General features: G+C 40.4%; 1 long non-coding RNA gene across 1 annotated transcript in view; it reads left to right on the top strand.

Moving 5' to 3' along the window:
* Positions 1 to 14,178, top strand: part of LOC112659675 (uncharacterized) — a 117,940-nt gene that overhangs the window by 97,155 nt on the left and 6,607 nt on the right. The window contains exon 5 of the long non-coding RNA XR_004803840.2: positions 6,594 to 6,694. This is a non-coding gene — a long non-coding RNA (uncharacterized LOC112659675). The remainder of the gene's footprint in view (positions 1 to 6,593; positions 6,695 to 14,178) is intronic.

Raw genomic sequence — 14,178 nt, 5'->3', positions numbered from 1 at the left:
ATTTACAGGTATATTTCTTAATACTCAACCTAAGGGGATTTCCTAGGAATCTTTTCATTGTTGATTTTGACTCTAATGAGTTCTTATCAGAGAACATACTCTGATTGCAATCCTTTTAGATATCCTGGGGCTGACTTTAGGACCCACCATATGGTCAATTTTAGTGAAGATTCCATGTGTACTTAAGAACATGTATTTTGCAGTTTGGGGCTCAGTGTTTTATAAATGGCCATGAATCAAGTTTGTAGATCATGTGATTGAAGTCTTGTATATTCTAATTGACATTTTGCCTGCTTGTTCTATCACTTACTGAGAGAAAGATGTAGAAAATATCCCAGTATGATTGTGGACTTTGGGAAAATCCTATTTGTCATGGATTAGTGGAGGAAATAGAAAGAGAAGATTCAAGGGAAGGTTCTGAAAAGCCTGATACTCGTGACTTTCACTTGAAAGCAATACTTTATTTTTTTTCCCATCTCTTCTCCTTCTATCTATTTAACTACCCCAATCTCCTGAAGATGAGGAGGGATTGATATTTTACTCTAGAACGACACAGTGATTCTAACATTACACTGTGGATAGACAGTTGGATATGTTTGTGCTTAACTGGGCATCGTATTCCTGGTATGAACTATGCATCCCCTCATCTACTTCTCAGTATTAAAAATCTCCTTGAGGGATCCCTGGGTGGCGCAGCGGTTTAGCGCCTGCCTTTGGCCCAGGGCGCGATCCTGGAGACCCGGGATCGAATCCCACATCGGGCTCCCGGTGCATGGAGCCTGCTTCTCCCTCTGCCTGTGTCTCTGCCTCTCTCTCTCTCTGTGACTATCATAAATAAATAAAAATTTATTAAAAAAAAATCTCCTTGACATTTGCCTATGCAAGGTAGCTTAAAAGGTATATTCGTTCTCTATATAACAAATTACTGTAAAACCTAGACACTTTAAAACACAAACATTTATCTCAGTGTTTGTGGTTTAGACTACTGAGCATGGTATAGCTGGGTACCTCAAGCTCAGAGTGTCTCAAAATGTCTCTCATTGAGGTGTCCACTATGGCTGCAGTCATCTCAAGGCTCATTTGGGGAGGCATCCACTATGAGAACAACCCAGTGGCCACTGGTGGTCCTCCAGTCTTTGTTGGTTTTTGGGTGGAGACATCAGTCTCTGCACCATGAACTGCTCCATAAGGCTATTCCCAACATGGCAGCTGGCTTCTCTCAGTGAGCAAGTGAGAGAGTAAGAGAAGACACCCAAGGTAGAAGCTATAGTCTTTTTTTTAAATAGACTTTTAGAGCAGTTTTAGGTTTATAGCAACAATGAGCAGAAAATAGAGTTTTCATATACCCCTCTCCCTCCATCCACGCACCGTTGACATCCCTCCACCAGTGTGGTACATTGTTACAACAGATGAACCTACATTGACACATCAATATCACCCACAGTCCATCGTTTACATTAGGGTTTCGCTCTTGGCCTTATACATTTAATTGGTTTTCACAAATTAATAATGGCATGTATTCACCTCTGTAGTATCATACAAAATAGCTTCACTACCTTAAAGATCACCTGTGCTCTGTGTATTCATCCCTCCCTCTCCCTAACTCCTGGCAGCAACTGATCTTTTTACTGGCTCTGTTGTCTTCTCTTTTCCAGGAAGTCATAGCAAAAATCATACAGTATGTAGACTTTGCACATTGGCTTCTTTCCCTTAGTGATAAGCATTTAAGTTTCCTCCGTGTTTTCACTTCCTTTTAGCATTGCATAATATTCCATTGCTTGGATGTACCTCAGTCTATTTATCCATTCACCTACTGAAGGACATCTTGGTTGCTTACAGGTTTGGGCAAGCTGTAGTCTTTTTGTAACCTAATATTGGAAGTAACATCCCATTACTTCTGTGACATTCAGTGCATTGGAAGCAGATCAATAAGTCTAGCCCATACTGAAAGGGGAGAGATTTTTACAAAGGCATGAAAACCCAGAGGGGAGGATCATAGAAACCACAAAGGTTCTCTTCCACACCAGGGGGAGACAGATGTTTACAGCTACCTTGACAGTGTCCAAGCAGCCAGGCCAGTTAAAGAACGCCCTTTATAGGATCTGTGCCTGAAAAGACTCTACTCTTATTTTGACATAATATAATATACCAACTAATGAGCAACCCAATGAAAGCACCTGGCCCGATTAAGGATGATCCTAAAGCAAGGCACAGAACCTGAAAATTTGCTGCCAGCTCATTTCCTAGAAATACAAAATATACTTCTGGCACATGTTCTTGGACAGCCCAAGCCCATCCTGTTCGGGTTTTCAAAAAAGAGATTTCTCAACTAAAATGTGCCATTTATTCCATCCCAGTCTGTCCTGCAGAGTATAGGGAACAGAGTATTAAAAATCCAATAAACAAAATAATTCCTGTATCACTGCATATATTTTATCACTTATATCAGGTCACATATATAAAATACCATTAGGGGGCACCTGGGTGGCTCAGTCGTTAAGCATCTGCCTTCAGCTCAGATCATGATCTCAGGGTCCTGGGATTAAACCCCACATTGGCATTCCTGTTCAGCGGGGAGTCTACTTCTCCCTCTGCCGCTCCCCCTGCTTGTGCTCTCTCTTTCTTTCTCTGTCAAATAAACAAATAAAATCTTTAAAAAAACATGTCATTGAAATTTTTTTTAAGGCTTTATTTATTTATTCATGAGAGAGAGAGAAGCAGGCTCCCTTTAGGGAGACTGATATGGGACTGGATCCCAGCACCCTTGGGACCACACCCTGAACCAAAGGCAGACGCTCAACCACTGAGCCACCCAGGTGCCCCTATCGTTGAAACATTTATATGAATTAAGAATGTACATTTTGATTCTTTGTTGTGAAAATTTCTAATATTTACCCTCCAGTGAAAATCTGGTACTTTCTTTCCTCCTCAGATCCTAAACTCCTCTATGCTAGTCCAACAATTGGTAGAAAAAGTGTTTGCGGAACCATCTCTTGGAGGAAACAGCAGATCGACATATTTATGTACAACTTTTCACAGTAGAATTCCTTGACTCTCTGAGGAACATTTCCAAATACAGCACAGACCCTCTGCCCTTGGCCTTATTGGATGGTTACATCCAAACTAAAAGTGTCCTCCTGTTAAACAACCTGGTGATTTCTGCCCTAGAGGTTCTACCCTAGTTAGAAAGCAGTGGTACAGCATCACCACAAGAGGGAGTACAGAGCCACAGAAGCATCTCATTCATTGTTTTTAAGGCTAAGTTCTGCCTTTCTGGGGAAAAAAGACTTTTTCTGTTTCTATTTCCCCTGACTCTTTCCCCTTCTAAAAGCCCCGAGGACTTCTGGTAAAGGCAGGGCAAATATCTGCAGTTCTCTGTAAAGATGAGGAAACTATCGCTGGGAGCAGCTGATTTGTCTCACTGCTGACTTTCCCAAGAATGCTCTCCAGTACTGATGCACGCTGAGGTGGGTTCCTGTGTCAATGCTGAAGACACTCTCCAGGGCCTGTCTCTGCTCTCTGATTTGCCCCCAGAGCCCAAATGCCTGGTTTATAAGACTACTTGCTACGGTCAGTGATTCAAAGAGTCCTTGAATTAATTTATTGTGGCACTAAGGCAACTAGGTAGTACAGAAGCCAATCCTTCACTAAGCACTCAGTGAGCAAGAGAAAGGTCAGATTTAGAGCCTGGGAAACACACGTCTCTTGGAATGACATACATAGAAATCCCCCAGTATGATCTGCACTCATTGGTGAGTCTTTTGTGCCTGGGGAAGTTCTGAAATTCTGAGCCTCATAAATGGTGGTGGCACCCTGTACCTAATTACCATATAGAACATTTGGGGATTTTTTTTTTTCATGATTAGCCCAACCTGGAAAAAGAATAATAAATAGAGCTGAGTAAGATAGTTTTCCCTCACATGAGTTAGTCAGACGCTGCAGGCAGTGTCAGGCCAAAATACAAGGAGGAGTGAACACCTGATGGCTCTGACAATAGAAAAATGATTTCTTGAGTCCTGGCTGATGCTTATGAATATACCCAGAGTCAGCAGAACAGGTTTCCAAGCTACGATCCAAAATATAAAATAAATAAAAAATGAATTACCAAATGTCTGCCCCAAGAGTTCATTCTTTTACTGGGTATTTCTACACTAACTCTCCTCCAAGGAGTTCAAGGTGTTGTACTAAGTAAAAACGTAAGCTTAGACACTGTCAGAGTCCAATCCTCTGGTAGTGGTGGGAGAAAAGTTGACAGATGAAAAAGACAGTAACCAAGGAGCCTTAGAAACTGGAGAGATGACTCCAGATGCCTGGAGAAAGAGCAACGGCTCAATCTTTTGGCATGAAAACTTTTTTCCTCTTTTTTTTTCGTTTTTTGTTTTTTGACATGAAAACATTTAACTGAATGACTATGATGAATACAGCCAAAGCTTTGTACTATAGCAATCTTGAAAGCTGGGGGAAGCTTACTGCAATGTGGAGGACACATAGCATCTTAAATCTTGGAATCTTCCAGCAGGTTTCAAATCCAGAACATGTCATGATGCAATTCCCCAAACTCCTCTCCCTAACACCTTTCTGCCTTTAACAAGGGTCCCTCAAATGCAATGCTCATTTATTATGGAGAAATAGATGCCTCCACCTCACCACAAACTTGTACTCCAGCCATTGTGTCAGGGCTCCTGCTCAGTTTTAGATCTGCTCAAATCAATATGATTCCACAATCAGGCCCCCAAAGCCCAGGAACTTCTTTGAGGGAGACCAACCTTGTACCTAGACTGAGAAGTCACTACATCAATGCCTAGCTCAGAAGTCTCAGAAAAACAAACAGAAAGACATGGAATCCCAGTGGCTTGTCATTATGCATCTGCACAATTAGGGGAATATGAAGCTTTGATTGATCAGAACTGAGTCACTCGCCACTTTCTGGGCTGGAGGCAAAATGAGCTCCTACTGCACGGAACGGGAAGGGTAGATTCCCAGTTAATGCTGGAAGCTATTAGAAAAAGAATAAATGTATCCAGGCAGCAAAGAAACAATACATGTCCACCTCAACCATTTTTCAATGCTTCCCTCTCCATAGCCTCTAGCACGGGCCCATTTGGCTTCCAGAGAACACTAGATGTCTGAGGACCATGCACACAGAACCGTTAGCGTTGTGCAATATGGTAGCCCTGACTATCAGCATACTGATCATTGCTATGTGATGAGGACCGTAAGAGCTATTTTAATATCTGCTCATATCTTCTGTTAATTTCTTTTTTTTTTAAGATTTTATTTATTTATTCCTGACAGACACAGAAGAGGCAGAGGGAGAAGTAGGCTTCCCATGGAGCAGTGAGCCCTATGCAGGACTTGATCCCAGGACCCCAGGATCACGACCTGGAGCCTGAGGAAGATGCTTAACTGACTGAGCCACCCAGGTGCCCTTCTCTGTTAATTTCTATTGTCACCAAGTTCACACACACACACACACACACACACACACACACACACCTCAGCCCCTCAGGGAATAAGCCAAGCTGAAAACATCTGACAGCAACAACAAACACCTCAGATAATAACCATCACGGTAATGGGAAGCTTCAAGGATTGCCAGGGTAGTAAAAAGCATTTGTTACCACTGTTTTAAATTCATCTTAGAACAAGGCGTGTTATCTATTAAAAAAATGCACATTAAATAAATCACTTGTTTCAAGTAAATATTTCTCCCCTTATGCACTAAAAAGAATTTTTTTAAAAACCAGATACTTTTCACCTGATTTCCTTATTAACCACCTGTAATTAAATCAATGATCGAGCAGTTATTAGGAAGGAGTGATTGTCCTTTCACAACGAGACATCTTTTCCAAGTTCTCAGAACATCAAAGAGATATAACAATTTTTTCCAGAAAAGAATTCATTTTTCCTCAGAGTGATTCAATTCTTCCCCCACCATCTATAACTTGCCACTGGAAAATCTCACTTTCAGCCTTTTGGGTGATCCTGAGGACACCAACTCCTGGGATCTAGGTCTCCTGATGCTCTCAGACTGCAGTGAAAAAATGTGGGCTTGGGAGTTAGAGGGTCAAAACTCCCATTCTATGGGACTCAGTGGTGCCCAGACAAGGGGCCATGTGTGCAGGGATTAGAACACAGGCTCTGGAGTTAGGCAGCCTGGGCTTTCTTCTCAGCTCCTTAACTTACCAGCTGTGGGAGTGCTTGGGTGGTTCAGTCCATTAAATGTCTGCCTTTGGCTCAGGTCATGATCCTCGGGTCCTGGGATCCAGTCTTTTCCCTGCTGCTCAGCAGGGAGTCTGCTTCTCCCTCTGACACTCCCCCTGCTTGTGCTCTCTCTCTCTCTCAAATAAATAAGTAAAATCTTTTTAGAAACAACAACAAAAAAAACAACTTATCAGCTGTGTCCCTCAACCATCCTTTTTTTTCTGAGCCTGACTTTTTTCCCCTGTAAAATGACAGTAGATTTTCCTACCTTTTCAAGTTGTGATGGAAAACAAGATGGCCCACCGAGTTTCACCAGGCCCTTAGTACTAAATTATTTTGGATCGTGCTTTTTGATTTGTATTGTTGTTGTTGTTTATTTTGTTTTTAAGTGCCCAGGTGATAAAGCTTGGCCTGAACTCTTGCTTCCATCAGAAGGTCTGTCATTGACAGCTTTTAGCAGCCTTCAACTGAGCAAGAGGAACACCATTGGGTAAGTTGACCAACTCTCACTAAAAATAAGAAAACAATCAGTACTAAGGCTTCCTTTTGCCTACCAACTTGTAAGAGCTAGCAAACAAATCTTAGGCAGTCTAAAGAATGTTAAATATACCTAATATCCTCTTTCTGGCAAGTTTGTGCTTTTAGCTTATGCTCTGTTTTGTTTTTTTATCTCAAGGATTTTTTTTTATTAGTGTCATTTTTAAGGTTTCATATTTTGGTCTTTGTGACTCATTCATGTAAACATTTTTTTCAGTTAATAGCTTTCATTTTTCTTTTAACAGTTTTGGACTCAAGGATTTCATTCTTCAGTTTACATTACTTTGACTCTTAATTTTGGCTCAAGGATATATTATGACCCATCATATAGTCCAAATGGACTCAGCATTTACATAGCCAAAAAATTTACCTGTTTTAAGTGTACAATCTAATGACTTCTAGTAAATTTACAGAGTGATGCAACCTAGGTATGTTTTCCTTGTGTGTGTTTCTATGTGTGCATTGATATTTGGTGTGTATATACACATGTTCACACTGATGTTTCAGCTACAAATTATTTTTGTTTAATATTCAAAGTTAATTTCTGATTGACCCAATTCTCTGCAATTATGTTTAGAGTTGCATAAAAAACTAGAAACTGAGCAGCATATTATTCAGCAAATTTAACTACATCTATTTATGAATACTAATCTATTTTTAAAATATTTAATATGATTGTTTATCCCTTGTTACAAAAGTCTGCCTTTAACATCTCAGATTACATCAGAATCTTACATTATTGTTTTGCTTTTTTATAACATGTCATGCCAAATGGCAAAATTCAGAATTTTCTTGACTATTTGTATTTTTTATACTTGCATTTTAATTCCAGTTAGTTAACATAAAGTTTTACATTAGTTTCAAGTGTTCAATATAGGAATTCAACACTCCCATACATCACCAGGTACTCATCAGGACAAGTACACTCCTTAATCCCCATCACCTATTTCATCCATCCCCCCACCACCTCCCCTCTGGTACTATCAGTATGTTAAGAGTCTATTTCTTGATTTATCTCTACATCTTTTTCTCCCCTTTGCTTGTTTGTTTCATTTCTTAAATTCCATGAATGAATGAAATCATATGGTATTTGTCTTTCTCTGACTTATTTCACTTAGAATTATACCCTCTAGCTCCACTCATGTTCTTGCAAATGGCAAGATTTCATTCTTTAGTTTACTTTACTATGAATCTTAATTTTGGCTCAATTTGGCTTAATTTTGGCTCAAGGACATAATATGATCCATCATACAGTCCAAAAAGGAAAAATTCAGAGCATTATTAATAGTAATAGCTTCTATTTATTGAGGATGTACTAGGCTTCTTATTCTGAGTGTGTAATGTGCCTTTAATGATTATTTGAAGTAGTTTATACCCACTTTATAGATGAGGAAACAGGCTCAAAAAATGAAGCCACATTCCCAAGCTTCGACTACAAAGCTGCTTTTCTTCCCTTGGGGACACTTTACAGCCTTTCACAATTCTTTAAATAAACTGGAAGTGTGGGTGACTCAGTCAGTTAAGCACCTGCCTTCAGCTCAGGTCATGATCCTGGGGTCCTGGGTTTAAGCCCTACAGGGGACTCTCTGCTCAGTGGGGAGCCTGCTTCTCCCTTTGCTGCTCTCCCTTCCTGTACTCAAACGCTTTCTCTCAAATGAGTAAATAAAATCTTTTAAAAATACTTTAAATAATCACAAGTGCATAAAAATACTAAACCTCAACCTGAATCCATAAATTCTCACGACACTTCAGAGACTATAATTCTGTGCTATAGCTGGTCTATGTCCACTGACCACACCAGGTGCCCACAAGTCTGTCTCTTGTCCTGGGACTAGCGCTTCCTTAGGGTCCCTCCCCCTTCTCTGTTCTACAGGGAACGCAAAGCCAACCTAGCAATCACCTTGTATCAATCAGAACTCTTTTCAGTCATACGGAAAGCAACTTGACTTAAGCTGGCTTAAGCAAAAGGATGAAATGTATTGGCTCTCGAGACTAAGAAGTCCAGAGGACGGCTGATGTCAGACGAGGCTCAAAGCTCTACCTCAGCTGATAGCATTAGGAGTCATTTTCTCTCTCTGCCTGGAAACACATTGGCTGCCGGAAGCTCCAGACTCAAAATTTCATTGTTTCAGGTTCTTTTCCTGTTTCTCAAGTAAAAGTCCCAGGATGATCTACAGTTGACCCTGATCACATGGTTATATTATGTATTCATCTCTACATCAATGGCTGAGTCGATGGGGATGAAATGCTCTGATTGGCTAGACCCATTTCATGTGCCCAACTGTCATCAGAGTTGACATCAGCACTTGGATAGAGAGTTGGGGACAGGCGGTACTCCTGAAGAAAAACCAAGATGTTGTTAACAGCAGAATGAGAATGAATGCCAAACAGCAAATGTAAATGACCACAACATAATAGGTCCTAATGCCCTATGAGCCTAGGGATCCTCAATTATATATATTCTGAAGTCTGGACATATGGAATGACAACAAGATATAACGTGAGAAATCAAGATAGTTCCTAAAATGCAGATAACTGCCAACATATGGACAGATGTCCTATGCTCTGGCTACGTGTGGATTTAATCAGTTATATAAAGCACCTTTCATGCAAAAATTAAGTTATGCCAGAGTCAATACCTGTGTTTCCATAGCAATGTAACAAGTGTCAATCATCCCTCTTCCCCCACGCTCACTTTATCATGACCTTGGAAATTCCAGGGCTTAAAACAAAGAAGCCATAACAGAGACTGAAGGAGCCACAGGAAAACAGGCCCCAAAATTTTCAGTTTATCCTAAAAGAGAGCTAACAGAGGAGGAAGTCTCTACTCAGATGGTGTCCATATGGTTTAACATATTGTGTTCATAGAGTTTATGTCAAACCTCCAGGCAGAGACAAGGGTGATGCGGGAGGAACCAACCAATCACCTTTCATGGAGCTGGAATCCGCTGAGAACATGAGCTCAGCTAGGCACTGGGGAATGAGAGGGGTCATTGTTGGAGGAGCCAGAAGACGGGTAAGATGGAATTTGGTTTTGCTTAGGTGGAACTGTTAGCACAGCCCCAATACCCTTGCTGGAATATATTATTATATCCTGAAACTAAAGAGAAGGGTGCAACCTGATAGCAGTGAGTATTTTCAGAGTGGAGAATATTTAACTCTGGATCTGAATCTTCCTCAAATATAAACTGCTAATTTAAAATGCCCTAAGGATGAAGCAGGTCTCCTAAATAAACCCTCTCTACATTAGATTCCTTCTTCATAAAACAGCAAGGATGCTGCCTCAGTTTATTTCAAACAAAACTCAATAACCAGCTTTTTTTTTTTTTTTTTTTTAAAGGCAGCTGTCAACTGCACAGGGATGTCAGCCCAGAGACTTGGCCTCAGCTCCCACATGGCACCACCCCTTCACCCTCATCTACAAGTGGTGGTGATGATGATGGTGGTGGTGGTAGTGGTGGCAGTTCCCAGAAGTCAATCACTTACTATATTCTGGGCACTTTTCTTTACCTAAGTGTTTTACATGGATAATCTGTAAGTACCACAATTATCTACATTTAACAGATGAAAATAACAAACAAGAGACAGAGAGAATAACCTGCAAACGACAGCCACTAAGTGCTCCCTCCCCAACCTGTTTAACCCAATCATCTGATTTGTGGACATGGTAGTAAGGATCTCAATTTTCACACTTTCAGTAGCATGAGGTTGTTACTTCTAAAAATTGTCAACCTTATAATTTGTTTATGCATGAACAAGCCTCACATAGGTAAGGGCGGGACTTAGGCGATTTAGATCATTTTTTGATAGCTACTTTCTCAGAACGTTCTGTCATTGAACATCTAGAACCAGGGAAGGCGAATAATACAAATTCACCTCAGCCACCCACTCATTCTGGGAACTGTAGGACGTCACTCAGCCCACGTCCTGGGCTCTCAGTGGCAGTCCTGGGTTCAAGCCTTGGCTCTTCCACTTACCAGCTGAGTCACTAAGAAAAGTTCTTATCTTCTCAGGGTCAGTTTCTCTCTTGCACAACATACCTCACAGTACACAGTACAATATAAAACAGCTAGCAGCTTCATGTTGGCACACAGTAAATGCTTCATGATAATAGCATCATATTCAGGGTGGGAAACTTTGAATCCCATGATGATCTATATAAGATAGCTGCAGAAGAGACAGAAAGTTCAGAAGACAGGAAAGGATTACATTTAGAGATAGCTGTTCTATCTCTGCAAGAACTGATCTTGACTAAAATAACCCCAAATATGCCACTTCCTCTTTCCTGGAACAAAGAGAGAATGTATCATCTGTGAGAACCTTCCATCAAAGGTTCCCTCGATCCACTCTCACTTGTACTCAAATGTTTTCAAATTATAACTACTGGTAAGGAAAGGAGCTGGAGAGGGGGTTGAGGAGCACAGATCAGGCAATTTGCTTCTACCTGCATCCAAATGATCTCAAGAATGCCTTTTCTTGAGAGATACTGGGAGGTTGATGGTGGTGGTTCATCACACCTCGGGGAAGTATGATACCTATTCCAAATCATTCATCTTCCTTCTTGATAATGTCCGCTTCCCCATTACCAAAGCTATCTTTTTTTTTCTTTTCGAGAGAGAGAGAGTGAACGCAGTGAGGTGGGGGCAGAGAGGGAGAGGAAGAGGGAAAATCTCAAGCAGGCTCATTGCTCAGGGAAGAGCTGGACCTGGGGCTTGATCTTATGACTCTAAATCATGACCTGAGCAGAAATCAAGAGTCAGATGTTTAATTGACTGAGCCACCCAGGTGCCCCATACTGAGGCTATCCTTAAGGCAGCTCGTATTCCTTTGAAAACATGAATACAAGAAGAAGGTGGAGAGGGTAGGAGGTTGTTCAGTGGCTTATATTTCAGAAGTTGCTCTGCCAGACCCTTACCATCAGCATCCTGAAACAAGATTTGGTCATTGATGTTAGTCAGGCATCAGAACTACTTGCTGGTTGGCTGCTGACATTAAGCCTAAGTGAGCAGGGAACCCAGTGCTTTTGTACCCTAATATTTAACTCCACAACATCTTCATGGTATTGGCTGCCTAAACTTCATAGTCTGTCACTCTTTGAGATGTTTTAAAAGAATACTTGATGAATCTTATGAGTAAAATAAATATAAAAATAAATAAATAAAATAAAATAAATAAAATAAATAAAATAAAATAAAAATAAATATATACTGAATGATTCCATTCATATGAAGCTCAAAAATAGGCAAAACTAGTCCATAGTGCCAGAAGTCAGAATAATGGACACCTTGGGTGGGGGACTTACAGGTAACAGAAATGGTTTTTTGGTTTTTGAGAAAGAGAGAGCACAAGTGCTGGTGGGGAGGGAAGGGGAGAGGGAGAGAGAATTTTAAGCAGGCTCCATACCCAGCCAGGATCCCAACATGACCAATCTCAGGACCCTGAGATCATGACCTGAGCCAAAACCAAGAGTTGGATGCTTAACCAATTGAGCCACCCAGGAACTCCAGAAATGTTCTTTTCTAAATGAAGCACTGATTAACAGGTGGGTTCCCTTTGTGAGAAATGTCTAGAACTGTATCCTTATGATTTTCTATATATATACATGTTATGCTTTTGTAAATTTACTGAGAAGTGAAGGAGGAGAGAAATGGAAATTTAAAATAAAAGAAAAGTAAAATTAGAGTCTGAAAAGATGTTTCATTAATCAAAATCACAATAAGCTATCATCACACATGTATTAGAGCAGCTAAAGTAGAGACTGTTGATAATGCCAAACGCTGGCAAGGATTTGGAGAAACTGGTTCTCATACAATGCAGCTGTCAATGTAAAATGGCATAGCTACTCTGGAAAAAAAATTTTTTTTGTAGTATTCACCATATGAGTCAGTAGTCACCCTTGGGCATTTATCCGAAGAAATAAGAACTTATTTCACCCCAAAACATGTAAAACATGTTTATAGCAACTTTATTCAAGGTAGAAAAATTTTGGAAACAACTCCAATGTCCTTCAGTGGATGAATGATTGAACAAACTCTACTATATCCATATAATGGGATACTACGCAGCAATAAAAAAAGGGGTGCATTGCTGATACATGCAGCGACCAGAATGGACCCCAAGGGCATTCTACTTAGGAAATAAAAAAATCAATCTCAATAGATAACATACATTGTGATCCCACTTACACAACATTCCCCAAATGACAAAACCACAGAGCTGGAGAACAGATGACTGGTTAGTACAAAGAGGTGGGTGGCATGAGGGAATTCTTTTGTGGTGAGGAATCAGTTCTGTATCTTGATTATGGTGGTAGTTTCACAAATCTGTTTATGCAATAAAATTACATTGAACTCTATGCACACACAGACACAAACGCAAGTTGAAAACTAATGGAACCTGGTTTAGTGAAAATTAAGAAACTTCTGTAGTCTGGTCCGAACATAGTGATGTCAACTCCTGGTTTTAATATTGTACCATACCTATGCAACAGGCCACTGCTGGAGAAAGCTGGAGGAAGGGTACACAGGATGCCTTGTACTATTTTTACAACTTCTTATGAGTCTGGGATTATTTTAGGATGAAAAGTGTGAAAGAAAAAAGAGTGAAGAATCTTTAACCCTGCCCAGTATCAACTAGCCTTATACATGTTTACAAATCCTGTTCCCTTCAGGCAAGGTTGTTCTCCATCAGGCACTGTCAGATGAAAACACTCAGCCCGGGTGGCTCAGTGGTTTAGCGCCACCTTCAGCCCAGGGCATGATCCTGGAGACCCGGGATCGAGTCCCACATCGGACTCCCTGCACGGAGCCTGCTTCTCCCTCAGCCTGTGTCTCTGCCTGCCTCTCTCTCTCAATCTCTCTCTCTCATGGATAAATAAATAAAATCTTAAAAAAAAAAAAAAAAGAAAACACTCAGCTCTTACTTGGAAGTTTATCTACAAAAAACACTTAAATTATGAGGGAAAGGAGTAGCCAAAGTATGCTTTGTAGACTCACAGGTTTGTGTCTCTTGCTCCTTAAGCTTTGTATGATTTGCATAACAGGTTTCACATCAACTTTGAATTTAAGACCTTTTACTGAAAATAGAATCTCCATATATGTGTACAAAGATTTTCTTAAACATCATGATAACTAAACAGAAGTATGGCAGGAGAGAAGGGAGACAAGCTGGCCAAAGTAAAACCATTTTGGCTTTAGGCTGGCCCTTAACCTGAAAGTCCTTGGATCATAAAAAGGGTCACAAGATCAGACTCCTAGAAAGCCGAAAGACCCCACTCCAACTGCCAGTAAAAGCCACATAGGTTGGGCATTCTTAAAATTGCTCCCCGTGCATAATTCCACAACCCTAAGACAATAGAAAAACTAACCACCCAACATAAGTGCTAATCTCAAAGTTAAAGAGTAAGCTGTATGGTTAGCTAATTTTTGAAAACTTACA

This window comes from Canis lupus, chromosome 11 (assembly GCF_003254725.2).
Source record: "Canis lupus dingo isolate Sandy chromosome 11, ASM325472v2, whole genome shotgun sequence".
NCBI classification, from domain to species: domain Eukaryota; kingdom Metazoa; phylum Chordata; class Mammalia; order Carnivora; family Canidae; genus Canis; species Canis lupus.
Note: the sequence above shows the minus strand (reverse complement) of the source record. Positions and strands in the feature narration are given on the sequence as shown.